The sequence below is a fragment of the Bos indicus genome, chromosome 7, assembly GCF_029378745.1.
Source record: "Bos indicus isolate NIAB-ARS_2022 breed Sahiwal x Tharparkar chromosome 7, NIAB-ARS_B.indTharparkar_mat_pri_1.0, whole genome shotgun sequence".
NCBI classification, from domain to species: domain Eukaryota; kingdom Metazoa; phylum Chordata; class Mammalia; order Artiodactyla; family Bovidae; genus Bos; species Bos indicus.
In genome coordinates, this window is record NC_091766.1 from 106,350,987 (window position 1) to 106,378,804 (window position 27,818).

Consider the following 27,818-nt stretch of genomic DNA (forward strand, 5'->3'; position numbering starts at 1 on the left):
AAGAACCTCAAATATCAACTCTTTTCTTAATGTCCATGACACACAAAAAATGAAATGCCCCAAGGAACAATAAAAGTCCAGAGCTACAGACAAATGGAGGGTCAGAGTTTAGAGGACCTTGGGGATCATTCATCCTATGCCCGTGTTTTACAGCTGAGTAACTGACACCCAGAGGGGAGGACTCACTTGGAAAAATAACCAAGCGTGTTAATGACAGAGCTCGGAGGACAATGCATTCCTGAGCTCCGGGACAAGGAGACAGAAACCATCTCCTGGAGTTCTGTGAGTACAGAAGAACTGAAGACCCTGTAAGGTTGATGTTTTCTTCCTCGGGAATTACACAAATATATAAGTGGAGGATAGGACTGGTCAGAATGGAGTTGTCAAGCAACAGCACAGGCAGAAGAAAGTTCTGAGCTTTGAGGGTGACAGGTGGGTTTCAACCACGGGTTCACACCAGCATCTCGGTGCGGGGACATCAGTGACGATGGGCCCTGGTTGATGCGTTAACAGCCGCAACTCTGGAGCTGCCGGCAGACACCAGAATCCGCCCAGCCCAGGCGCCTGCAGGTGGTCCGCGGTCACTCCACAGTCATCCCTCTTCTCTGTTGTGTGCCACGCAGTCCCTTATCCTTAGGGACTGTTCCCCACTGCAGAGGGAACAATTTGGAGTGCACTTTTGGCTTTTCTGGTTTCTTGCGGTTTTGGGAATCAGGAAAGGCTATGGTGCCACACGCATGACTCCTACACCCAGGAAGGAACCCACAGGCAGGAAAGGCCAGCTCTGTGTGTGTTCATCAGAGGGGGCAGAGACCCTTTCATTTGACAATCGCTGAACACCCTTTATCAGAATAAAAGCAGGATGATCTGTAAATGCTTGGAAAGTATCTGCCTTTTTATTTTACTGATACCATATTCATATAGATGAGAAAAGAATTTTTATTAACAAAAAAAAAGACCTAAGAATGAATTTTTAAAATGGGCCCAGCACCTTGGAGCAAGGGATCATGGGCCCCATCCATTTCTGCTCCGTGTCTTCCATTATTGCCTGCTGACTATTTCTGCTCATCAGGGACCGTGAACTATCCATGAGTGCAAAACGGACACAGCACAAATTGATTCAGTAACATCACACAGACATGTATGAATAATGAGGTTCGGCTGCAGTCTGTCACACAGCGAGCATATCAGTGTAACTGATTTATCGAAAATTTGACTGGGTAAAGTCTCCTTCTTAAGAGAAGGTATCAGCTTTTTTTTTTTTTTCCTCACTTTTTTTGGCAAAAGAAACAAATTTGAGCAAACTCAGACTTTGTACTTTAAACTGTGGAAAAAGCTGGAACTGGCATAGAGCTGACCAAGTTTCTCTCTTTACCAAAAAAAAAAAAAGAAGAAACGAGGAAGACAAGGAAGAGGAGGAAATGATACTAATATTACCATAAAGCTTGAAGGCTTATCAGAGGTGCTAATCAATTTTGAATTCCCTAAGGAAAGCTGTGTCTTCCTAGGGTGTCTGCGATTGGTAAGAGGAATACAGCTAAGTCATTAAAACAAGAAAAAGTGAGCTTCTCATTAACTCCTTCTTCAGAAGCATCCTAAGATATTCTGTGAGGAAAAACAAAGGGGGACCCGTGCTGGCCCCACGTTTGTCATGCAGATACGGTGGGTAGAGGTATCAAAACCAAAAAGGAGCAGCCGCCCCTTGGGCCCAGCAGCCACTGTTTCTGAAACTCCCCCCGTTATTTCTTTGTGTTTTCTAAGTACAGAAGTTTCAAACTCTGACCACCTGTCCACTTAGATGAAAGAGGTAGGAATCAGACTACATGACACTCAAGATTTCTTCTAATTCCCAGGTTCTGGGAGACCTTGAAATTAAAAAAAAAAAAGTAAAAGAGAGAACAAGGAAAGTTAATGTTTTTTTGAGAAGAGAGATTGCAAGTCAAAGCATGATTTAAAATACCCATAATTACGACAAGTAGTCCTATGCAATTTTCTGATGAAGCGAGGACAAAGAACATACAAAGATGTAGAAATCGAACTTGGCTAGGAGTAGAAGGAAAGCTATTCCACGAAATTCTTTCAGGGTATAAAGGTACCACTTAGTAAGTCACTGAGTTCAAGCCCCAAATAGCATCTTTGTGAATCCAGTCGATACACCCCTAAAGAGAGGTCCTACGTGCCAGATATTAAATACAGAGAAAAAGACCCTTTCTACGGGTTGCGATGTAGGCAAGAGACACGGAGGAAACGGGGAACCACCACTCAGCCAAACAAACAGCTTACAGAGATGCAGCATTGCTTCCATAGGTCAAAAATGTTTAATTTTATATGAAGATAACAAAGGATCCTGTTACTGCTTCTATAAACAAGGCATCATGTTAAAAAAAAAAAAAGTGGGGGAAATTAAGCAAATCCAGCAATAACTTGATCAACCTATGTAGTTATGTAGGTTCCTAAAAAATCAATTATTTAACATAGGCACTAACTAAAAAAAAAAAATTTTTTTTAAGCATCTGTAATGTATTCACTGACCCTGGGGATATCTTTGGAATCAAAGACAGCTTAACTGAGTTCTGAAGTTCTCACCAAGTACTTGTACACGTGTTCAAAGGGCCACGACCGCAGCTGGGCTTTTCCTGCTGCAGGCTACACATTAACTAAACTCCGATGTGCCCTGAGCAGACCAACCTCTTGATCGATCATTTCCTGCAACTCTTTAGAATGTTCTTTCGGCAGGGTGTGCCGTTAGGCCCTGGGATCTCTGGCAAGATCCTGAAAGTGCCAGGACACACACGTTCACACCCCGAAAGGCACGGCCCTAACACGCACGCAGTTGTCATCTTCACGGCAAAGAGGGAGGAGAGAATTCAGAAGAGGTCAGGACAGTGTATGTGGGCGGGGATCTGAGACAGAGGGCATCAGAGAGGAAGAAGGGAGAGATGGGGAAAAAGAGACACAGAGAAGCAGCTTGGCTTTGCTGCTGCTTAGCCGCTTCAGTCGTGTCTAATTCTGTGCGACCCCATGGACCGCAGCCCGCCAGGCTCCTCTGTCCATGGGGATTTTCCAGGCAAGAATACTGGAGTGAGTTGCCATGCCCTCCTCCAGGGGATCTTCCGGATCCAGGGATCTGGTCTGCATTGCAAGCAGATTCTTCTACCACTGAGCCACCAGGGAAGCCCCATCTTTGGTCGATGTCAACAGCTTCCAGGTTGAACTCTTTCCATTGAAAAATCAAGCAAACAAATGGGACAAATGCTGTATTGAAAAATGGATATCACTCTTTCAAACAGCAGCCGTGCCCCACGAGAAACACTCACACGGCAGAAAGCGCATTGTAGATGGCCTCAAGTCCAGGCTGTGAGCAGAGACCTAAAGCTTCCCACACAGTTCATACATTCTCGAGTCCCAGAATTCATGCCATTCGTTCAGCAGAAACCATCCCCACTTCTCTTTGCGATGATCAAAAACTAAGAGATTCAAGAACACATGGCAAAGCTCAAGGCTATGTCCCACGCCGTGAGGGGCAGTCACCCAGGAGGACCGCTCCCAGGCTGAGAAGCATCACCATCCGCCTGGGGAGCAACTCTGCAGCCAGGCTCTGCTGGGCTGGTCCCCTCTTCCTCTCTGTACTCCCAAGTCCCTAGGCTGGATGGTTCATGCCTTTTTTTGGTGCCAGGACTCATAGGATTCCAAAGGTCCATGAACCTGAAGCTCATTCATGCGAGGACAGAAATATACCACGCAAAGACTTGCCCTGGTGAGAAAACCCGGCTGGTGTGAGGAGGAGTCTGGGCTTCCGTCCCCATCCTGCCACCGACTCCAGTGACCGTGAGTCCGTCACACACTCTCCGGGGCCCAGCGTCCTTATCGATGAAGAGATGGTACGGAAAAGAGATTCGGGAAGGGACTCTAGTTCTGCATGCCTTTTTTTTTCTTTTTTAAAGCTCTACATTTTTTAATCCTAAGGTGGCACTCGGGAGAAGGCAATGGCACCCCACTCCAGTACTTTTGCCCAGAAAATCCCATGGATGGAGGAGCCTGGTACACTGCAGTCCATGGGGTCGCTAGGAGTCAGACACCACAGAGCGACTTCACTTTCACTTTTCACTTTCCTGCATTGGAGAAGGAAATGGCAGCCCACTCCAGTGTTCTTGCCTGGAGAATCCCAGGGACGGGGAGCCTGGTGGGCTGCCGTCTGTGGGGTCGCACAGAGTCGGACGCGACTGACGCGACTGAAGCGACTCAGCAGCAGCAGCAGGGTGGCGCTCTTTTTATTTTGCTCCAAAATAAAACCACAAACATTTGCCAAAGGCTTTGAGAAAGTTCAGTTTGGTCAGTTCTCTAGTAAAATAAATATCACATCACTAAATGAAAAAGCAGATCATAATATATAAAATAATCTTTATCATGTTAAAACACCCATGAAAATATCTATCTTAAACTACATATAAAATCAATACTCTGAATAGTAGTATTATGAAAAAAGTATATTATCAGTGCACTGTACAAATATGCACTTCTAATTTTTTCAATGATAAACCATTTCTTTCAAAATCAGAAAAAAATAATACTGGAATGAAAAAGCTAAGCTACTATGTGCCTAGCTATTTTCAGGACTAACTTCTAAGATTCCTCCAACACACATCTGTAACATACATACACATGTGTGTGTGGGCGTGTATACAATTTATAAAGTACTGAGATTCAGTGAGAGAAACTGTGGTATTTAGCAAAAACAACTGACCTAAACATTTTAGAAAACAACAAATTAAAATCTATTAGGGGGGCTTACAAGAACACTGATCATCAATAAAGTGATAGACTCAGGATACAAAAAATAAATAAACCTATTGCTTGAAGTAATTTGGGGACACTCTGTTGTCCCCAGCTAAGACATTTCTAAGAATTTTCTAAGAAATTTTCTAAGAAATTACTAAGAATTTTCTTGTAACCCAGTAACAATTTTTTTAGGCTTGAGCTTTCCACTAATCACTCATATGCTTCCACATGCCTTCCTTCCCTAACATCTACCCACACGGCTTCCTGGTGGGAAAGATCTGAAGTCACTAACGTGGACGTCAAGGGTGTCAGGTCACACCTCCCCTGCTGTATCTATGCACCTGATTGTGGGAGCATCCCAGTCAGCCCCCTCACATTAGACTCAAGTTTACTCCATGTGATAGCAGTAAGAGAAGTGGTTGAAAGCATTAAGAAAACACTTTCAAAACTTAGGAGCATTTTTAGGGAGTTGTAATATTCAATCTCTGTAAAAAGCAGAGACATTACTTTGCCAACAAAGGTCCATCTAGTCAAAGCCATGGTTTTTCCAGTGGTCATGTACGGATGTGGGCATTGGATAGAAAAAAGCTGAGCACAGAAGAACTGATGCTTTTGAACTGCGGTGTTGGAGAAGACCCTTGAGAGTCCCTTGGACTGCAAGGAGATCCAACCAGTCCATCCTAAAGGAGATCAGGCCTGGGTGTTCATTGGAAGGACTGATGTTGAAGCTGAAACTTCGGCCACCTGATACAAAGAGCTGACTCATTGGAAAAGACCCTGATGCTGGGAAAGATTGAAGGCGGGAGAATAAGGGGATGGCATAGGATGGAATGGTTGGATGGCATCACTGACTCAATGGACATGAGTTTGAGTAAACTCCCAGAGTTGGTTAGGGTTAGGGGAGGCCTGGCGTGCTGCAGTCCATGGGGTCGCAAAGAGTCAGACACAACTGAGAGACTTAACTGAACTGAATACTCTATCACTGACCAGAAGCAATGAGTACAGAAAGGGGACAATAGTTACTTTATGAGGCTAAAATAGCAGGCAGGGAAATAAGTCAGGCACCAAACTTGCCCTCACGCCTAACAGCAGAGGCTGGCTGGCTTTCATCCAGCCTCGGGACTAGCACATCAGCAGTTTGTAGAGCCAAGAAGGAATTCGGTCCACTCTGCTGTCCTCCAGGGCCTCATGTCTCAGCCTATCTGTAAGCCTTCTTCACCCTTGTCACAACTCAGGGACCAGGAGGCCTTCTGATCAGATGATGATGTCTGAGTCTCCCCTGCCCAGGACAGATTCGAGCAAGGCTGTGCTCTAGCAAAGGGGGGGGGGGGGGGCAAAATATGGTGGTGATGCTGCTTCCAAGGGCTCCCCAGGTGGTTCCGTGGTAGAGAATCTGCCTGCCAATACAGGAGACACAGGTTCAACCCCTGAGTCGAGAAGATCCCTTGGTGAAGCAGGTGGCAACCCACTCCAGTATTCCTGCCCAGGAAATACCAGGGTCAGAGAAGCCTGGTGGGTTACAGTTCACGGGGTCACAGACAGTCAGACACAACTGAGCATGCTCGCTGCTACGAAGTCTGCCGTCTGTCTGTCCTCGGGGGACAAGAGCAGAAGCTCCGCACATCATTTTCCAGAGAAACAAAGCATCACGGAGGATTCCAGGCCCAGACATCCCCTCCCCTGCCACAAGTCCTTTCTCGGGGGTGGTGAACGCTTTCATTTCCGCCCGAGCTTTCTACCAGGAACTCTAATAACTCAGCCCTGTACCATCCTGACAGTTTAGTTAAACCCACAGAGTAAAACGTTACAAATAGAATCCCAGGCAAGAGGGGCGTTGCCCATGGGCTCAAATTAACTACCAGTCCCCAAGTAGTGAACCTTCACTTATCACACAGAAGAACTCGGAAGCAAAAGCAAAGCCAGGAGCGAATTCATCACGCCAGGACAGAGGGGAGGGGAAATAAACAGCTCAGGTCCACGGCTACTGTTTGCATCTCTCCCTCCTGACGCCAGGTCCTGCCAGAGACTCTGTTCACAGCCGTCCCTCCGCCTGGAGAGGTAAGTCTGTTTTTAATGCAAAGCTTCTTTTTTTTTTTTTCCTCTTTCTCTTTTTTGTCCTTGAGACCAGCACTCAGCTCACTGAGGAAGCAGGGCCTAAGGGTTTACACCTGTGACCCAAACTTTCCATTCTCTGTGAGATTTTTTTTTTTTAAAGAAAAACAATTCAAGGGAAGTTTCTGAACCACTGCTTTTCCTGAGGCCAATGATTACCAGCAGCGACAGAAAAGCTCTTTATTTTTAAATTATGGCTTATCCCAGACTTCACCTTCACTTCTTTCCAAGTCCCTCCCAAGGCCATCTTTTCTTCTGTACTTGGAGAGAGGGAGCATCAATACGTAAGCCTCTGCTTGACAGTTAGCTAAGATGACAACCCAACGAGCAGCTCTCTGTTTCCTAGATCTTGTTCTATCACGGGTTATGTGGGCCACTAGAGGAAGTAACCTGGCAGTGAAAGTGAAGTCACTCAGTCGTGTCCGACTCTTTGCAACCCCATGGCCTTCAGCCCACCAGGCTCCTTCATCCATGGGGTTTTCCAGGCAAGAGTACCAGACTGGGCTGCCATTTCCTTCTCCGGGCGACCTTCCTGACCCAGGGATCGAACTCAGGTCTCCCGCCTTGCAGGCAGACGCTTTTCCCTCTGGGCCACCAGGGAAGCTTACATGGCCAGGTGACTCCTAAAAACGAGGCTGCTCTTATGGGGCAGAGCGTTAAGGGTCTACTGCCTTCCTCCAAGGATGCCACGTGATGCCAGTGTGACAGCGATGTTCATGAATGTCACTGCAGTCAGCGTGCAAGGACTCGAGTCCCGCACAACTAAAAACCAAATAAACAGGTCGCTAAGTAAGTACCAGGGGCTTCATTCCAAAGCAGACCCACCAGAGCAGCAGAAGACGCGCAGTGAACACTAACGGTGACTCTTCTCCCCGACTCCAGGCTTGCAGAAATGTTCCCTCGCCTTAAATATATTGTCATCATGTCTTAGTACATTGGAAAAAAACCAAAAATATATGGGGGGTTGCATTCCTGGAGATATGCACAATCAAAGCAAGAAGGGGCCTGCGATCCTCGCTGGAAACCAAGGCAACGGGGAACAAAGCCATCTGCACGACTCCTGGTGTCGCTTGCCCCACACCTCCCTGCCTGCCCCAGCACACCCAGCAAGGAAGGCTCCTGGCCTCATCATCACCAGCTCACATGAGAACATCTGGGGTGCTAGGAGGCTGACCCCTTCGCTTCCAATCACCCCGCTTTCTAAGAGCAGGGCTGGGATGCGATCTCAGGTGTTTCTGATCCCCAAGCAAGCTTCATGATGCCATGATCCCAAAGACGACGCCCGAGTTATTCAGACCTGCACCCTTTTGCTAAAACAATCTGTCCCTGCACTGTTAGCGCTTTGCCATGATCCCAAAGCCCCACGGTGGATTTAGAGATGGTGGACAGCTCATAAATTGTGTTAAGCCAGAGTCTGTGTCAAAGGTGCAGGTATTAAATGCTGAGTCACTGCTACGCTTTGCAGAGGTAATACTTCATCCTCCCCATCCGCGTACTCCAGCCAGTCAGCTAGGCTTGGAGAAAGGTGACTCAGGCGGAGCTGGCACCAGAGCTGAAACACCCAAAACGGTTTCTCCGTCCCCAACTCCCTTCCCTTCTCCCACACCTTAGTGTCTGCCTGGTTCAATGATCTGGACGCACGGAAACACGGCTGATGACACAGGGCCAAACCTCGGTGAATGGAATGCTGTGCTGTGAGCGGAACACCCTTGCGCAATCAGCCTAGAGAAACTTGCTTGGGACACTCGTTTCTCCTACCTTCTCTTGGTCACTGCAGGCAGATCTCCGGCTGATATACCGCTCGCCTGGTGTGGACTAGAGGGGCAGAGACGAGCTCACGCTGGCTGTGGGGTAAGTCAGCGTGCGGAGCTCTGTAAGCCAGACGCGCAGAGTCTCCACCATCTGGGGGGCCATCGGGGGAGGCAAAGAGATGGAGACACCCAAGAGGAAACTCCCCCCGAAGTTCACTGCAAAGAGCGTCTGTTGGCCTAAGTGCGTCTCTCATTCTTTCCCAGCCAGCATCTCTAGCTGGTGTCCCTCTTCAGCGGAACCTTCGTCTCAATGAGGAAAACCAATCTTCAGAAGACTACTAAGAGATTACAGAGTAATTTACATTTAAATTGGTAATTACTGAACAAAATCGAAACGCAAATCTAAAGGAACGGTTGTTAACGGTGGTGGAATCGCAGACAACGGGACAAGCGAGGGGCCCCGTTAGCGTCTCTCAGATCTCAGCGCCGAAGGCAGTATTTTCAGAGCAAGTGATCCAGACCCCTAGCAGTATCCTAAGACCCACAGGTGACATGCAGGTTCCACATTAACAAACAATGAATCACAGGATGGGAAAACTAGTCCTCAATGAACCCTCTTTCAAGGAGTCAAGGGGAAAATCTCAGTGTGATGTTCGGAGGTCTACCACCTTCCTAACGCCAGCTAATCTCTACTTTTAACAGCGGGTTTCAAGAACACGGCCTTATTTGCTTACTTGTGGCAAGTCATTATTCAGGGCAAATGGATATTTAGTAGAAGGATATGAAGTTTCCTTGGAAGAAACGTTATGACCAACCTAGACAGCATATTAAAAAGCAGAGGCATTACTTTGCCAACAAAGGTCCGTCTAGTCAAGGCTATGGTTTTTCCAGTGGTTATGTATGGATGTGAGAGTTGGACTATAAAGAAAGCTGAGCACCGAAGAATTGATGCTTTTGAACTGTGGTGTTGGAGAAGACGCTTGAGAGTCCTTTGGACTGCAAGGAGATCCAACCAGTCCATCCTAAAGGAAATCAATTCTGAATGTTCATTGGAAGGACAGATGCTGAAGCTGAAACTCCAGTGCTTTGGCCACCTGATGCAAAGAGCTGACTCATTGGAAAAGAGTCTGACTCATTGGAAAAGACCCTGATGGGGTCCTCATTGGAAAAGACCCTGATGCTGGGAAAGATTGAAGGTGGGAGGAGAAGGGGAAGACAGGATGAGATGGTTGGATGGCATCACGGACTCAATGGACGTGAGTCTGAGTGAGCTCCGGGAGTGGTGATGGATACCCATCACCTGGCGTGCTGCGGTTCACGGAGCCGCAAAGAGTCAGACACAACCGAGCGACTGAACTGAATTGAACTGATGAAGTTTCCATGAAAAATTACTAGGGATATTAATAAAAATACAAAAAGGGTAAAAGTAAATAAACGAATAAAAAATAAAAATACGAAAAGGATAAAAATACTTCCATGAAAAATATTACGATCTTTTAAAAAATATACTTACTGAACTCTGACACAGGTGACATGCACATAGCAAAAATTTTGAAAGTGGCACTTAGGTGATCAAACTTGTAGAAACCGTGTCTCCTAGCCTGTCCGTAAGGCAGCTTCACCTTTTGGCTTTACTGACCCAGAAGTTAAATCAGAGTGAACTTCAGCAGGGAGGCCAGCTCAGAGCGCTAAGGAGGCAACACACCCAGAGGCAGGGCTCAGAAACGCCGCCATGCTGACTTTCCCAGGAAAGAGAGCAGTGACCCACGGCCAAGGTCTGTTCCTTTGCACAGCAGATCACAAATAGTCAGGAAAGGTAACGAAAGTATGTATGCATACATGCTGACATCAAAACCAAGCTTCAGGGTTCTTCTTTTTTTTTTTTTTACAGTCAATTCAGAATCATGTTATATTAGAGGAATGAGGACTTGAAAAATCTCAATTTTCCAATGCGACACAGCATTTTGTTCTCTTTTCATGACCTATTTATGCTTCATTTGATGCTCACAACCACTGACATCCTTGTAGAACTGATAACACACAAAGCCATATAACTTTCCTTTTTAAGAGCAGAGTTATGTAAAATGTGCTTTAAAACGTGTATGCCAAGTCACAATTTTTTTCAAAAAGGGAAGCAATCTTGGCTGTTCTCTGTTTTGTCAGAAAGAAAGTTTTATCACCCAATAAAAAGGAAATTATACTTACAGCTTTAAATGGGCAAGACTCACATTGTCAAAATGCACATATTTTGTTGAAAATAGTCTCCCTTGGGCAGGAAAAACAAAATTGCTTTTAATGACAGAACTTTTTAGATTGTAGTTGGGAGGGAAGCGTGTTTATGAGAAATAAAGCTAATGAGTCACAGAGCAAAATACAATGAATGAAGCTGTTCCTCACTTGTCAGTACAGAACTTGATAAGAAACCAAACCCTGGAAGTAGGAACCATTAAACGTCCATTCTGCACTGACCCAGTGCCAAGCGATCTTCCTTAGAAGGCGCCTTTGAAAGCTTCCAGGTCTAAACAATCACACCCTTAGAAATTCAGGAATGTGCCCCAGGGTATGTGGGTGTTAAAACCTCACCATTTTTGATAGTTCACCAGCTTTAACAACTTTTTTGGTTGAAATAGACAATAAATTTATGAAACTAAGCTCATTAGTTACTTCATTTCAGCACAAATACACAGCCTACATTGGATGTAGAAACTCCATTTGAAAAGTAGAGAGAGAGAGAAAAAATAAAGGTCAAACAGGTTATTTGGCATCCTGTAAACATCAAGGAAATACAGCTGCTTGACTTAATGACATTTTTTAAAAAGGAACGAGCCTGCAATGTTGTCAAACCAGTTTGGGTGTTGATAAAGAGTGCAGAATTGAATTACTCATGGGTGGTTGAGGAGAACCTGGCTTCTAGCATGCTTGGTGAAATTTAAACCGCAGTCTGCCCCAACCACCAGGGAGTGCTTAGGAGAACCAACATGTCATTTGCAGGGACCAGTGCAAAATGAAAATGTGGGAACCCTTGTTCAAACACGACTAAAAGCTGCCTGAAAGCAGCAATATAACATTCAATCAAGGGTCAGGTCCTGCGTGAATGAATGCCCAAGTGGGACATCCACGGAGCCCGTCACTCCTCTTTCTGGCCCTTAAGAAAGCTCCTAGGAGGGGTGTCACAGAGACGCCCACCCGACGTTCAAATGAACATCTTTGGTGCAGACCCTGTGGGGCATTTGAGGATCTATGCCCCAGACAATATTCCCCCCAACAGACTCAAAGGTTGATAAACTTCTGGTATTTCCTCTCTCTCTTTCTTTTCTTGCAAGCCTGAATAAAGACTACTCAAAATATTTCAGTTTCCTGCTGCAGGGCGAAGCCGAGGAGTCGCTGGGTGGTGAACAGGCGGTGCAGTGTATGTAAGGAAGAAGCTTGCTATCATCCGAGAGGCAAGGCCTGCAGCCCGCCGCCGCCCGGCTGACCTTGCCACACTGGCGTCTTCTTTTCTAGCTAATGTGTCTTTCAACATTCAAGCAGGATGTCAGCCCTGAACGAACGTTTCTGCCCTTTCCCTACTATGAACCCCAGAGCCATTTCCACGCCTCGCGGGAATCCCTATTCCTCTCCAGCGATCGTCTGTCTGCACATTGTGGCTTCACCTCAAGATGCAGCAACCTATAGTACCTTGAAAGGAAACGAACACACACACACCAGAAAGGGCCGTCATCCCACACACTCTGCCCCTAAACTCCAGCATCTTTTCTCTGTTCTCCATTTGGAAGCTTCCGATGGTCCTCGTTGAGTTTAACAACTCTTTTCTGGCAATGAAATATGAAGGGGTGATGATTTCCTCCAATTTTAGGAGGACATTAACAATTAAGTGTGAATGCGAACACCGTTAACAGTAATGCAATTATAACTGTATTCCACAAAGGGCAATAGGAAATAATTACTCTGATTCTCAAGTGATAGTTCCAGAAGAATGAGATTCTCAGTCTCAAATTCATTAGGAGGGGCTCGAAAACTCTGAAGCACACCCACAGCTGGAGAAGCCTCTCCCCACTCCCCCGGAAGGGTAACCCGGTCGGTGCCAACACAGGTGCCCTCTGGCCGTCTGCTTTTGCTCCTGAAAATTGGCCCCAGTCGGGGTCCTGGGACCAGTAACTTGTGGCTGCTGGGGCTGCCATCCAGTCCTGAACAAGGCTTATCTGAAGAGCCAGAGATGCTCCTGTAAGCCTGCAAGGTGGACCAAAAGCAATGAGACCCAGACATCACGGGATGGTTTCTAAGGATGATGAACTACATCCCTGGAAATGACTACTCTCCAATCACCATATGCATGTCAGCACACAGACTGCGCCAGAGAGCGGGGTGTAAGAGCAGATCGACCATTAATGCCTGTCTCGGTCTTACTTATTAAAATTGAAGGACTAAACAGGGAAGCTGATAGAGTCGATCAGTGGCCAACGCTTTCTCCTAATGATGTATATATGGAAGTTTAAAATATGTCTCTAAATTCCATGACAACCTTCAAAGTGAGCATTCCTTCAATAATCCATAAGTCCTTATCCCCTTTCATTCATCAAAGCGTCACATTACTAGCCATGAATAACGTGAGCATTTTGAAATTTCACTCCTCTATTCCCTACTTGCTGATAGACACAGACACAAGAATGACGGAATGAAATTGGGAGAAAGCTCTTTTCTTTCTGGTCTCTTCTACACAAGCTCTTCTGTTAGATTCTGATGACTTTTTTCGCCACGGTCCTGCTCAGAGCTCTCATGGGCGACTCTTACAGTCACCTGCGAGGGTCAGCATCATCACCTCCTCGCTGATTCATTCCTTTCCATCCTCCTTGCCCATTTATCAGGCCATCCCCGGTGAAGAAGCCGGAAGCCTCCCTGGTCTACAAGCGCAACTCTGACCCACATTTGTCCCTTCACGTCCGCCCTGCTTTGGCAGCGTAGAACCTTTCCAGCTTCCCAGGACCCTCTGCCAACCTGGTCTTCTCGCCTGCCAACTGAGCCCCCACCATGGGCCCCGGCTCATTCTTCCTTTGCCTTCAATTCCCTCACCCTTCTCCTGGGCTTTTGCAGTGGTTGAGCTCCTCTATAAATCTCTCACCACCTTCACAGCCCACAGAACCCTTCCCTTTTTGAAACCCAACAGAGCTGAGAACACACAGGAAGCATCTGTTTATAGAGATGATCTTTTCTAAATCTGGTGCACGGTCCCAACTGCATTCTGTATTCTCTGGGCTTGATAAGGACCACGTCACCATCTTCCCTTTATCCTTCATTTTGGAGTACGTGGTCTGCAAAGTCACGCTGGTCAGGTGAGGATAGAAATAGCAATCCTCCAATTAAATAATGCAGCTTGGACGTCTGATACTAAACTCCTCTGACGGACTCAGGTGAGTCCACTGGCAGGTCATGGAGAAGGCCAGGCCGCTTAGTGGTGCTAAACCATGAACTGTGGTGATGAACGCCAGTCCCCCTAAAGTCAAGGTCCTCTGCCGAGTTTATGATGAACTTCTCCACCCAAAACTTCATCCCCTTTCTTGTCCTGCCCCTGGTCCTCTGGGGATTGACAAGTATCAAAGAAAAGTGGGCAATGAAACCAAGCAGGACCCTGCGGGGCCCTCGTGGATACAAGCCCCTCAATGTCCCCTGCTTCTTGCTCGGCCTTCCCTGAGTTCTAAAGAGCAGACTCAAGCTGTTAATGATTAGCACAACAGAATCGTAGGGCTGCTAGTTCCTGCTGAGGGGACGCATATAACAATCTGACACAGTATCTCTGAGTTGTTTGAGACACCAAGACGCTCCCACACCAGCACCTCCCATTACCTGCTGACCGCAAGCACACAGACCCCAGACTGGTTAGAGCCAGAAGGCCAAGGCCTGAGATTCCTGAAACATCACCGTGTTATCTCACCACCAACCGCTCAGAAAAATGTTCATGCCAGTAGCTGATCACTGACCCTGCCACCCAGACCCCTAATGTTGCCTTCAAAGATTCTCGCCTGAAAGTCACTGGGGAGTTCGCATCTTTTAAACGTGTGCTAAGTCGCTTCCATCATGGCTGACTCTATATAAGCCCATGGACTGTAGCCCGCCAGGCTCCTCTGTCCATGGCATTCTCCAGGCAAGAATACCGAAGTGGGTTGCCATGCCTCCTCCAGGGGATCTTCCCGACCCAGGGATCAAACCTCCATCTTTTACGTCCCCTGCACTGGCTCTTTACCAGTAACTCCACTTGGGAAGCCTGTCTTTTAGATGCCGGTTGCCTGGTCTTCTTGGTGCTCTGCAATAAAATGCTGTATTTTCTGTCACCACAAGCTCGTGTCAATACAGATTGGCTTTACTGCACGTTGGGGGAACAGACTCAAGTTCAATAACAGTAATACCCCAAAGTGCACGTTATACCAAAAGATGCCAAAGGGATGTATTTGATGATCAGTTGGGGTGTAAATGGTAACCGAGGACCTACACACGTGTACTTTGTATGGCAGAAACCAACACAACATTGTAAAGCAATTATCTGCCAATTAAAAAAAAAACCCAAAGAATTCACGATCTCCCTTCACAGCCTGGCATTACATTTATAAGGAATAATGAAGTCATTAATATTACATATGCAGTCGTTCCTATACATAGTTGAAGATGTCTCTATCATTTCAACATTTAGTAAGTGATGTCAGTGTCAGAATATTTCAGAAATAACTGTTGTAAGATATTCTTGCAGAAAGTCAGAATAAATAGCCCTAAGTCTGAACTGATACACAAAATCCTGGAAACTGTAGAAAAAGCTATAGCTCTTCATAGAACACACATGCACAAAACTACACATACGAAATATAAAATGCACCTGAATAATTTATTACACCAGAAAAGAGTGAGAATAAATACAGAGGTTGAGGGAATGAAAAAACAACACTAATCTTCACAGTGCTTGAGGCTGGTTTCACAACTGGCTATCTTGCAGATCTCAGAACTAGTCAAACCAGTCCTTCCCAACACTTGTTTTATCGCTGATTGCACAACAGAGTCATGTAAGGGTCTATGCTTGCAATGAGCTGAGACCAGGTTTCTTTTACCTACGACACACAATGATGTTGGCAGTACCAGTAATGAGAAAAATTGTAACATTTTGGAGGCTAACACACTAAAGAAGTTAGTCAAGGCCCCTTGAGATTTTTTTTTATCTCAGACCCTAAAGAATATACCTTTTGCTCATGAGCAACCATCACTCCACAGCTTTCATATTAAAAGCGTGAGCACTCAAAGACTTGACTCCTCAGTAAGCGCTGCTCAAAAGACATTAGCCAGAAGCACGCATCAGATGGCAGTACGGTCCCTCCCAGGACAGGGGGACTTGTCAGCCTGTGCAACAGGACCCCAGGAACCTCTCGCAATCAAGTTAATTAGAGGCATCTGTGGCACAGGACGCACACCGGGCCAGCCCAGGCAGCTTATTTTGCACCAAAAAAAGGTACAACTCCTGTGGGAGGTAAAGGGGCTGGAATGGCAAACAGATAGCAATCAGTAATCCGAGCCTCTGTCATCTGATCACACTCTCGGCTGAAATAAAGCTGGGAGGGCCAGGGGAGGCAAATGTCGAGCTGATGAAAAGGCTGGAGGGTATTCGAATCAACCTTTGATATTCTTAGCCCTACAGGAGTCTCAACACCGTAAACGCGGGTTTCCCCACCGCCCCCGGCACCTGCTTGAACTCTTCATTCACCTATGCCATGCCTTCTGGGGGACTGCTCCCACTCATCCCAGGGACCCCACCCGCTGTTTATCTGCAAACAGCCCTGCCCTCTTCCAAGATATGGTTTTGATTGGAGATCAGCTCAGAGATACACTGTGTCTGAAGTTGTAGCCTTTGTACAGCCAACACTTTGAAACTCCACTTTCTGGAACTTCCGCTCCATAGGAGTCAACTCTTGGCCTGAGGAAGCCACTCTTTCCCCAGCTCTGCATTCCAGGCCTTGAGTTTCGAAATCTGGCTCTGCTGCAGTCAGTGCCGTGTGAGTCCTGCAAGTCTTTCTTTTACTCATCTTTGCTTTTATTCTTCTTGTGAAAGTTTGTAGAAAAAAAAAAAAAAAATTTATTCTTCTTAAATTCCGCCAAATGAGAGCAGCCAGCTCGTCACGGTTCCCCTGACTGTGCTTTGTATACGTACGCTGAGAAGAGCTGTGTCTTCACCGATGACAAACAGGCCGTTTTCTCTAGATTTCTACTAGGGATAGGTCTTGTGTTAACGTAGGCTACAGCTCACTGAAGAGGCTGCTAGAACTGTGCGCCAGGTCAGAATTGTGGCTACGATAGACCCAATGGCAGCAAGGCAAGAGGGACTAAAGAGGCTCTTGATGAAGGTGAGGGAGGAGAGTGAAAAAGCTGGCTTAAGACTCAACATTCAAAAACCCGGATTCATGGCATCTGGTTCCACCACTTAGTGGCAAATAGATGTAAAAAAAAAATGAAACAGTGACAGGCTTTATTTTCTTAGGCTCCAAAATCACTGGGGACAGTGACTGCAGCGATGAAATTAAAAGACGCTTGCTCCTTGGAAGGAAAGTTATGACAAACCTAGACAGCATATTAAAAAGCAGAGAGATCACAGTGCCAACAAAGGTCCACACAGTCAAAGCTATGGTTTTTCCAGTTGTCATGCATGGATGTGAGAGTTGGACCATAAAGAAGGCTGAGTGCCAAAGAACTGATGCTTTCAAACTGTGGTGTTGGAGAAGACCCTCCAGAGTCCCTTGGACTGTGAGAAGATCAAACCAGTCAATCCTAAAAGAAATCAACCCTGAATATTCATTGGAAGGACAGATGCTGAAGCTGAAACTCCAATACTTTGGCCACCTGATGCGAAGAGCTGATTCATTGGAAAAGACCCTGATGCTGGGAAAGATTGAGGGCAGGAGAAGGGGACGACAGAGGATGAGATGGTTAGGTGGCATCATCGACTCAATTGCCATGAGTTTTGAGTAAACTCCGAGAGATAGAGAAGGACAGGGAGGTCTGGTGGGCTGCAGTCCATGGGATCTCAAAGAGTCAGATATGACTGAGCAATTGAACAACAAATAGATCCAATTCTCAAAGCTCAATGAATGTGAAAACACAATTAGCTTAGGAGTAGTAATGTTAGTCACTCAGTCATGTCCATCTCTTTGCAACCCCACAGATTGCAACCCCCCAGGCTCCTCTGTCCATGGGATTCTCCAGGCAGGAATACTGGAGTGGATTGCTATTCCCTTCTCCAGAAGATCTTCCTGACCAGGGGATTGAACCCTGGTCTCCTGTACTGCAGGTCGATTCTTCACCATTTGAGATACAGTTTAGCCAACTATAATTTGATGTAGGGTGGCAATCATACCACAACACCTCTTCCAGCTCCAGAACATGTTTTGACTCAGTGTTCTAATTTATTAATAATTATATTTTCCTTTGACTTTAACATATGTAATGCACCACTTTCATGATTTAGAAATAAATACCACAGAAGCCAGACTGTAAGGTGGTAGACTATGAACCTATTTCAGTGCCGTATGTGTAAGTGTTGGCCAATCCAGTGTTTCAGACTGATCTGAACCAATGTTTAGAAATCCAGATATGGATTAAATTTCATATCAAGTACAGATTTCTGCCTTCTGGTGAAAAATTCGAAGATCTGGCCTCATTGGTTCCACATTCTTCTTCCAGAGAAATATTCTGCTAGAACAGGTGAGCAGCTGTTCCTTTCCACAAGGTCCTTACTCCCCGAGTTTGTACATCCGCCTGATTTTCTCACTGAGGTGTCTGCCTGGTTGCAGAAGCCACAAAAGTCCACATTCCCTGCCAAAGAACCTCTGTCTCTGTCACTTCTCCGTGTCTGCCATGTAATCAATAATATTTTACAGATTGTCTTCTACTTTACAAAATATTCATCAGCACAGAACAGCCAGAATAGAGTTCTCAAGGATATCAGACAGTCTGAATTCCAGTTTTGAATGTAAAAATTTCCCAGAGGATCAGAAACCCTCGTTGAGTTTTCTCCAAGCATGATTAACACAATACAAGGAGGGGCAGCAGGCAACCACGCATCTTTGAGACAGCAACGAGGGATGGCTCAACTGCGATCCTCTACCCAAACTGCCCTGGGATGGCTTTAAGAGGCTGAAGAGCCCATCTCTAGATCCACAGCTTTGTCATGCGATGCGAGGCCTGCCGGGGCCAAATACTGACTACTATAGGAACACCATTTCCATCTGTTACCTCTGTTTGGGGATGAAAGTTACTGATACCAGGCCACCATGTTTCAGCCAAGAGTCACTCATTCTAGAGGCAGAGGGAAAACCAGCAACTGTTCTACAATGGATGCTGGCTAACGTGCCAGCAGGAGGGAGCAGGGAGAAGCCCTGAAGCCAAAGATGATGCAGATGGGACGTGTGCTTCCCCAGGGCCATTATAAGTGAAGCGACAAACTGCAGGAACTCACAACTGAACAGGCCGCGACCACTCAATACGCTTCACTTCCACCAAAATCACTCCCTGTTAGAAGAACTCTGCCCCACTGCTAAGACAGCAACCGTGCAATTCGCAGTTATGTCCTGCCTCGACTAGGGCTGCCCCTTTCTAGAGAAACTTCTGGGCTAAGACGTTTACTGGACTGAGACCTGACTACTCACAAGCTGTGCAAGGACACAGCCTCAAGTTACTACCAGTGGCATTTGTAATGCGTTCCCTGTTGAGCAAAGGCGTCGCAGTGGCACAGTGAACAATCTCTCTTTCCCCCTCCCTGTAAGGTATACAGTACTGAGTGCTAATAATTAATTTGGCATTGTGAATGCACACACACTCTCTTTCCAAGCGGGTCCCGCTGCCACCCCGCCCCACTCCTGCGAGGTGGCTCACCATTTCACACAATTCACACCCACCTGGCTATCAGTATCACTGACCTCAGGTAGCCGAGTGTGAAACGGCAGATGGCTTGCCAAGTTCAGTCCTGTCCCGATGAAAACTCAGCACAGCTAACGGCAAGGGTTTGGGGAAGGAGGGCGCTTCATGCAAACTTCCCAGGGAACTCGAGAGAAACCAAATGCCACTCCTGATGACGTCAAAGCATTTGCTGAGGCTTCTGGGAGAAAACTGTCAAGGGATTTTAAGACTTTCAGTAGTACAGCACTTTCAAAGTGCCTCAGAAGTTATTTTAACCTGCTGCATTGCTTAAAAGGGGAACCGAGCCTGAAAAGGCAGTGTAATTTTGAGGGCTGCTCGAGGACTCTGTTAGCACTGTTACCTTGCCCAGGACTCATACATTAGAAGGTAGATTTTTCTAGGATATCCCCAACCTGGATACACATTCCTCCCGAGGACATCCCACCTGTACCACCCTGAAGTGAGAAAGACCCTTGGATTGTTATCCCGAAGATTAAACTACTCCAGGGAATCAAGATACCCAGGCTGAACTGTCTCTGGGGCAATGGGATGTTGTTAATTGATACCAACACTTCTCAGATCCTTTTCAAATGCCTAAGTATTTTACGAGGGTGAATTCCAAAGTGTGCTCATGTTTTTCACAGCATGGCACCCATATGAAATGGTAAAGCTCGAAAATCGGTATAACAGGAGATGGAAGTTATCAGGGCAGCTTGAGTTTTAAAAGAACTACACTCTCAAGAGCAAAGCAGAGTACATAATACTTTGAACAGAAATTCGTAAACCTTTCCAAGTTTATATTTTCATGTATCCCTCGTGAAGCAGGGATCTGCGGCTGTTGTTCTGATAAACAAAGCCATCAACTGACTTGTTCGGAGTTTCAAAACAGACCCTGCTATTTCTGCTGTTTCTCCCCTCTGGTTCAATCAACTATAAAATCAATGAAAATGACCAGTTCAATGAGAATATCTGAGTAGAATTTGGGGAGGAATACTTCACTACCATTCCACCAACTCCAATAACTAAAATTTTATGTGTCAGGGTTTTCTAACTCCTTAAAGAAATACTTTATTCTCAGTCCATTTAGCTGCCTTTAAAACATGTATTTTCCCTCTCTCTGAGAGAGAGACCCACACACACCTAGTACCAACCAAACCGTGTTGTCATCATCCACAACGGGGCACATTCCTTTCCTATTTATTATCATACCCAGACTCCTCCGTGAAATAATTTAATGGGGTTCACAAGGAAGAACCAGAAGTAATGACACTACTTAGATCTTAGATAGCTTAAAAACAAACAAAAAAAGCCAAATATAGAGAGAATGGGAGGTCCACTTTAACATAAAAACTTCAAGCCATACGTCTGCTGATTGAGTCTATTTCCTGAGCATGTCCTGATATGAGTAAGCACTGCTAGTGAGCATGGGACAGTGAACAGGAGCTGCTGTGTGGCGGATGAACACAAAACCCAGCTGAGCGTCCTGGTGGCCAAAGCAAAAAAGGAAACAATGCGTCATACAGTTTCAAAGGGGGAGGTTACTGGTTAAGAATCGGAGGAGGAATTTAATGGACAGGTCAGCATATGCAAAGGAGATATTAAACAGAACAGTAAGAGAACTAAAGAGCTATCTGTATACTGTACCTAACTTAGGGCTTCTTCTAAAACAGATTAAATAATCTGCACTCTTTCAAAGTAAAAAAGAAACCAATAGAGTAACGTGTGGGGGAACCCATTTCTTTCTGGTCCATTTACAGACGTAAATCTAGACCTAGAATTGCCTATGAAAAGGCAGAAAAGGCATGCCGAAAAAGGATTTTATGCGAAGTAACTGCTACTCTAGAACAAAAGGTTTCTGTATTGCATTTGTAAAGAACCTCTGGCAATTATGTTGATTACATTTCTTGGTTTTTCGGGGGTCTTTTGGTGATGCACATCGTACGTACTTTTGGGGGGACCTGATAATAGTAACTAAGCCACCAGGTGAAAGGTTCTCTACTGGGTTCTCTTGATTAAATTCCAGCTGTACTGGTTCCTTTTTATAGGATGGTTCTTTTGTGGCTAATCCAGGCTGCAATATATGATTTTTTTTTTAAGTCAGGTAAGAGTAAATGTCTGTAGATCTTTAATTATATAGTACTTTATTTGCTTAATTATGCAAATCAATACCCCCTAAATCAAATACCTACTCTAAAGAGAGTTTCCCTTGGTTCTGAAACTCACTTTAACAAGCTATCAATCAGAGGCTGATATTTAGAGGTAGCATAACTCATGGGTAGTATGGGATTTCTGGCCATTTTCAGGGATAACTACTGCAATATAGGAGCATGTTTTCAAACCATAGGAAGGGAAAAGCCTGGAAAAAAAAAAACCACTAATGGATATATAACGCCATGATAGAAATACTACTCGTCATGCCATACCTAATAATCCACCAGTACCTTATCATCCAGATGTTTGTTTACACCGGGATGCCAAAGAAAGCGGCTCCTTTCTCTTCCTCATGCACCAATTAACATGCACATCAAGCAAGTGGCCAGACATCTACGGAGAAATTGGGGCAGGTAGGGGATCCACAGGCATGAACACGGCGGCCAGTAACACTCCCAGCATTATTCAGGGATATTTAGTTGCTGGCTCAACTTCACCATTAACAAAGGGCCTGTTTCCCACAGGTTTGCTCTGTGTAATTAGCAGCAACAAACACTGCCCCGGCTCAGGTCAACCTATGGGATTAGTTACAAAGGTTTTGTAAATTTCAGAAGCTATCTACACAGATGTTTGAGACACACACACACACACACACACACACACACACGGAGCAGCATAATGGATGCAGCCACAGACATTAAGTAGTTTAGGATTTGTGAGACTCAGACAACCAATACATTTTATGGGGGAAGTCATAAAAGTCAGACAGGAAAAATATACAGCCTGAAAGTTGCAAACTTCTAGACAGCATGTAAAAAAGTGCTGAAAAGTGGCGGGGGCAAAGGAATAAACACACCAACTGGCGCTGATCGGTCTCAATAAATAGGACAGGGTTCACCTGAGTTTACTTCTGGAGCCAGTGGACGTCCCTGCGTATTTATTTATTTTTGTGAAAGGACTGAATCCTTTTCATACTCTCATTTACTGTTGTCATTACATTTGCTCAGACTTCATTAGCCAGCTTTCTAAAACGAAACCCTCATTTTATTTACAGAACTTGTTATACTTCTCTCACACTGCCCCCAAACATATAACAAAGCAACGCTAACCTTTCAGTCAGGAAGGTATACAGCACTAAAAGAGATGCAAATATATGCTGACAATTCATATCAATTAAAAGGCCTCAAATGAACTCATCATGTGGCACACTCCAAATATCTTACAATTTTATTAGTCAGTTATACTTCAGAAAAGCTGGAAAAAAAACTGACCTCAAATTCAAAATGTAATTTTAATTTGGATTAAAAAAAATCTGTTAGTGATGGGTCTGGAAGAGTGTGAATAAAAACGGAGGCTGACCTCATGTGAATTAATGAAAAGATCTGTTCCTGTTTAGTAAATAGCACTGCTCATTTTTTATGATGGTTGTTGCTGTTTAAACAGGTTGGCAACTTTCAATTCAGAAGTCAAAACTATTGTCCTGGTTGCCAACAAAAATAATTAATAAAACATCTCTAACCCCAGGGTAAATATGTAAGCAAGTGCAAGGTAATGGATAATAAAAATAGCACTTCCTTCTACATCTGGGGCTAATTAAACCTGATCGGAGTCATAATTGAGCAGTGCCCAGGCTGCCCTTGATTTTCCTTGTCAGGTTTCGATTGTTCGACACAAATGCACCGACCTCAATAAATGAAAACATATTTTTCTAAAAAGCTAAATTATAGCCACCCTTTTCCAGGAAGAAAGAGTGATTTACCAGTGCCACAGGGCCTTAAGGCTACAGGAGACACAAGTCTTCTGGGGAGTCACTCACGGCCACTGCTGTTCATGAATTAGAAAGCACCAGGGAGTCCCTGAGACTTTTCTTCCCAGTTTCCCCCAACAAACACACAACCCCCTCCCTACACAAATCACAGTTACAATAACAGAATGATATTACCTACCCATGTACTGAGTGAGCATGTGCCAAGTACTCTTAAGACTTTAAAGGTACTATCTCCAATCTTCACCATGTTCTCATGAAGGAGAATCATGACTAGCCCCATCTTACAGATAAGAAAACTGAGTCTCTGAGCTTCTGACTCCAGACCCCTGATGCTTAATTTGCTATACTACCTAAAACCAATTAAAAGAAAAAAAAAATAGAGCTTATCAGTGAATTTTGAAAAAAAGTAAATGAAATCGGGTTTCCAGAGTATACTGCACTCTGAAAATACCTCTTTTATTTTAAAAAAAAAAGGTAAAATACGAAAATTCAGTTGAACAGTTCAGTTCTGTTCATTGGCTCAGTCATGTCCGACTCTTTGCGACCCCATGAATCGCAGCACGCCAGGCCTCCCTGTCCATCACCAACTCCCAGAGTTCACTCAGACTCACGTCCATCGAGTCAGTGATGCCATCCAGCCATCTCATCCTCTGTCGTCCCCTTCTCCTCCTGCCCTCAATCCCTCACACTACTGATTTAATTCTTACAAGGTGATATCTAAAGCCTGCAAGTGCCTGCTTGTATCAATTTTTAAAAAGTCATTAGAAACACACAGAATAATACATATCTCTATGTCCAAAGTGCCCTGCAGACATGCCTCACATACACAGGCTTTGTGGAGACTGGAAAAGCCAACATGTTACTACTTTTGATATGATTTCTTAATGAAATATACACTAATGCTCAAATGGAAGAATTTCTTTTTCCGTAAATGAACATATTGTAGCACTGTCTGCATTTTTATCCAGTCAACACTCACTCTTTTACTTAAAATTAAATTCAACCACATTCTGTATATACATACTTCTTGCTCTTCTTGACTTACCAAAGGATCCAAAGACACAGCAAAGATGGTCTCTGCTTCACAGGAGATTAGTGTCAGGAACCAAGAAATGCCAAGGATCCAACACCAGCTATGATACGTGGTAGAGCATAATAAAGCCTAGAATTCATTTTTTTTTTTTTTAATGTAACGTGTCAGGCTACATGTTAAGCACTGTCCTAGGTACTAGATGGAAATCAAGGCCAATGACACAGACCTCCCACGAACACCTTCTGCTGGGAGGGGGCGGTGTTCAATAACAACAGACTGGTTCCAAATGGGAAAAGGAGTTCGTCAAGTCTGTATATTGTCACCCTGCTTATTTTAACTTATATGCAGAGTACATCACGAGAAATTCTGGGCTGGAGGAAGCACAAGCTGGAATAAAGACTGCAGGCGGAAACATCAATAACCTCAGATATGCAGATGACACCACCCTTACAGCAGAAAGTGAAGAAGAACTAAAGAGCCTCTTGGTGAAAGTGAAAGAGGAAAGTGAAAAAGTCAGCTTAAAACTCAACATTCAGAAAACTAAGATCATGGCATCCAGTCCCATCGTTTCATGGCAAATAGATGGGGAAACAGTGGAAACAGTGACAGACGTTATGTTTTGGGCTCCAAAATCACTGCAGATGGTGACTGCAGCCATGAAATTAAAAGATGCTTGCTCCTTGGAAGAAAAGCTATGACCAACCTACACAGCATATTAAAAAGCAGAGACATTACTTTGCCAACAAAGGTCTGTCTAGTCAAAGCTATGGTTTTTCCAATAGTCATGTATAGACGTCAGAGTTGGACTATAAAGAAAGCTGAGTGCTGAAGAATTGATGCTTTTCAACTGTAGTGTTGGAGAAGACTGTTGAGAGTCCCTTGGACTGCAAGGAGATCCAACCAGTCCATCCTAAAGGAAATCAGTCCTGAGTGTTCATTGGAAGGACTGATGCTGAAGCTGAAGCTCCAAGGCTCCGGCCACCTGATGCGGAGAGCTGACTCATTTGAAAAGACCCTGAGGCTGGGAAAGATTGAAGGCAGGAAGAGAAGGGGATGACAGAGGATGAGATGGCTGAATGGCATCACCGACTGGATGGACATGAGTTTGAGCAAGCTCCGGAGCTGGTGATGGACAGGGAGACCTGGCTTGCTGCAGTCCATGGGGTCGCAATGAGTTGGACATGACTGAGCGACTGAACTGAACTGGTGTTCACTAAACCAATTATTCAAACACCTGGTTGCATTCAGTAAGTTCATAACAGGCAAACAACCTTAAGGAAGGGCTTCACAGGGGCCTTCTCAGAAGAAGCCACAATTGAAACAGAACCAAGTTGCTGCTTCCTTGGTGGCCCAGTGGTAAAGAACCTGCCTGCCAATGCTGGCTTCAATCCGTGGGCCAGGAAGATCCTTTAGAGAAGGAAATGGCAAACCACTCCGGTATTCCTGCCTGGGAAATCCCATGGACAGAGGAGCCTCGTGGGCTGCAGTCCATGGGGTCACACAGAGTCAGACATGGCTTAGAGACTCAACAACATCAGAAGCTGCTGAGATGTGGGGAGGCTGGGCATGAGTGGGAGGACACAGAAACAGTGGAGAGTGAAGTGAGACAAAAATGCCCAACGGACAGGAGTTTCGGATGCTGTTTATCCAGGGGCTTCCCTGGCGGCTCAGGCAGTAAAGCATCTGCCTACAATGCGGGAGACTCGGGTTCGATCCCTGGGTTGGGAAGATCCGCTGGAGAAGGAAATAGCAACCCACTCCAGTATTTATCCTGGAAAATCCCATGGACCGAGGAGCCTTGTAGGCTACAGTCCATGGGGATGCAAAGAGTTGGACACGACTGAGCGACTTCACTTCACTATCCTGAATCATCTTGACTCTGTTACAAGGAACGAGCTTACATTTTCCAGTATGTTCAGCAGTGTGATGGGTAAAGTCATCCTGACAGTGGAGAGCAAGTGACGGTGAACAGGTCTTGGGGAAGGCAGGTCCAAGCGTCCTGTAAGCTGCCCAGGGAGCACCAGAGCCAGCTTGCACAAGGGCCTGGTAAGGGGAATGAGGGTGAGAGGGAGGACTGAGAGACGGGGGAGAAACTCACCCCACAGGATGGGCGACTGCTTAGCTTTGAGCAGAGAGGAGAACTTAGTAAGGACTAAAGTCTGAATCCAGGGAAGGAGGAGAGCTAGCCCTTAAATGGTGAACAAATAAGGAGAAGTAGGCTTCGCAGGGGCTCCCCTAGTAGCTCAGCTGGTAAAGAATCCACCTGCAATGCAGCAGACCCTGGTTCAATTCCTGGGTCTGGAAGTTCCCCTGGGCAAGGGATAGACTACCCACTCCAGTGTTCTTGGGCTTCCCTGGTGGCTCAGATGGTAAAGAATCTGCCTGCAACGCGGGAGACCTGGGTTCGATCCCTGGGTCAGGAAGATCCGCTGGAGGAGGGCAGGGCAACCCACTCCAGTATCCTTTCCTGGAGAATCCCTATGGACAGAGGAGCCCGGTGGGCTACAATCCATGGGGTCTGAAAGAGTCAGACAGAACTGAGTGACTAAGCACAGCACAGCACAGACCCGGCAGAAAAGAGAAATAAGTGTGCATGGACTTCCTGGCTTTGAGGAGCTGACAGACATCCTAGGGAGAATCTTGTGTTTAATCCATTCAGCATGTATTTATTGAGCTCCTACTACGCGGCAGGCCCTGTTCTAGAATCTGGGGATATAGCAGTGAATAAAATAGACATCAGACGTGCAGCAGTCAACACGTGCTGAGAGTCTCCTGCAGAGGCAAGAGCCAGAAGGAAAGCCTGGGAAGTGAGGGAACTCCAAGGTTCTCCCGGATTTGGGGGGGTTCAGAAAGGAGGCTGGGCCACCATGCTCTGTGATGGGGTTGGTGGGCACAACCGAGATCCACAGATCTGACGAGAAGAAGGTCAGCTCATGATGCTGAGACAGCAGTCTCCCAGGGCTGGGCCGGGGGCCGCGGAGGCTGCCACAGGAGCAGGGCACCTGTAAGAAGTCTGCTGGGCAAACAGAAAGGAAGAGGATGGGCTTCTTATGCACACTTTCATCCCTAGTTCTCTAAGAATGCTAAGGGCTTCCCTGGTGGCTCAGAGGTGAAGCCTCTGCCTGCAACGCAGGAGACCCGGGTTCGATCCCTGGGTCAGGAAGATCCCCTGGAAAAGGAAATGGCAAGCTGGACACAACTGAGAGACTTCCCTTTCATTTCTCTAAAAATACAGAGACGGTAGTGAAGTGTTCTGAGTGGGAGACCTGGGGAAGCCTACGAGAAGAAGCAAGGATGTCTC

General features: G+C 45.7%; 1 protein-coding gene and 1 long non-coding RNA gene across 5 annotated transcripts in view; one reads left to right on the forward strand and one right to left on the reverse strand.

The window, feature by feature from the left end:
* Positions 1 to 27,818, reverse strand: part of EFNA5 (ephrin A5) — a 289,259-nt gene that overhangs the window by 81,452 nt on the left and 179,989 nt on the right. The gene's annotated exons all lie outside the window — the stretch shown is intronic.
* On the forward strand, positions 6,524 to 14,974 carry LOC139184237 (uncharacterized). The gene is made up of 2 exons (XR_011567834.1): positions 6,524 to 6,837; positions 11,996 to 14,974. It is a non-coding gene; the product is annotated as an uncharacterized lncRNA (long non-coding RNA).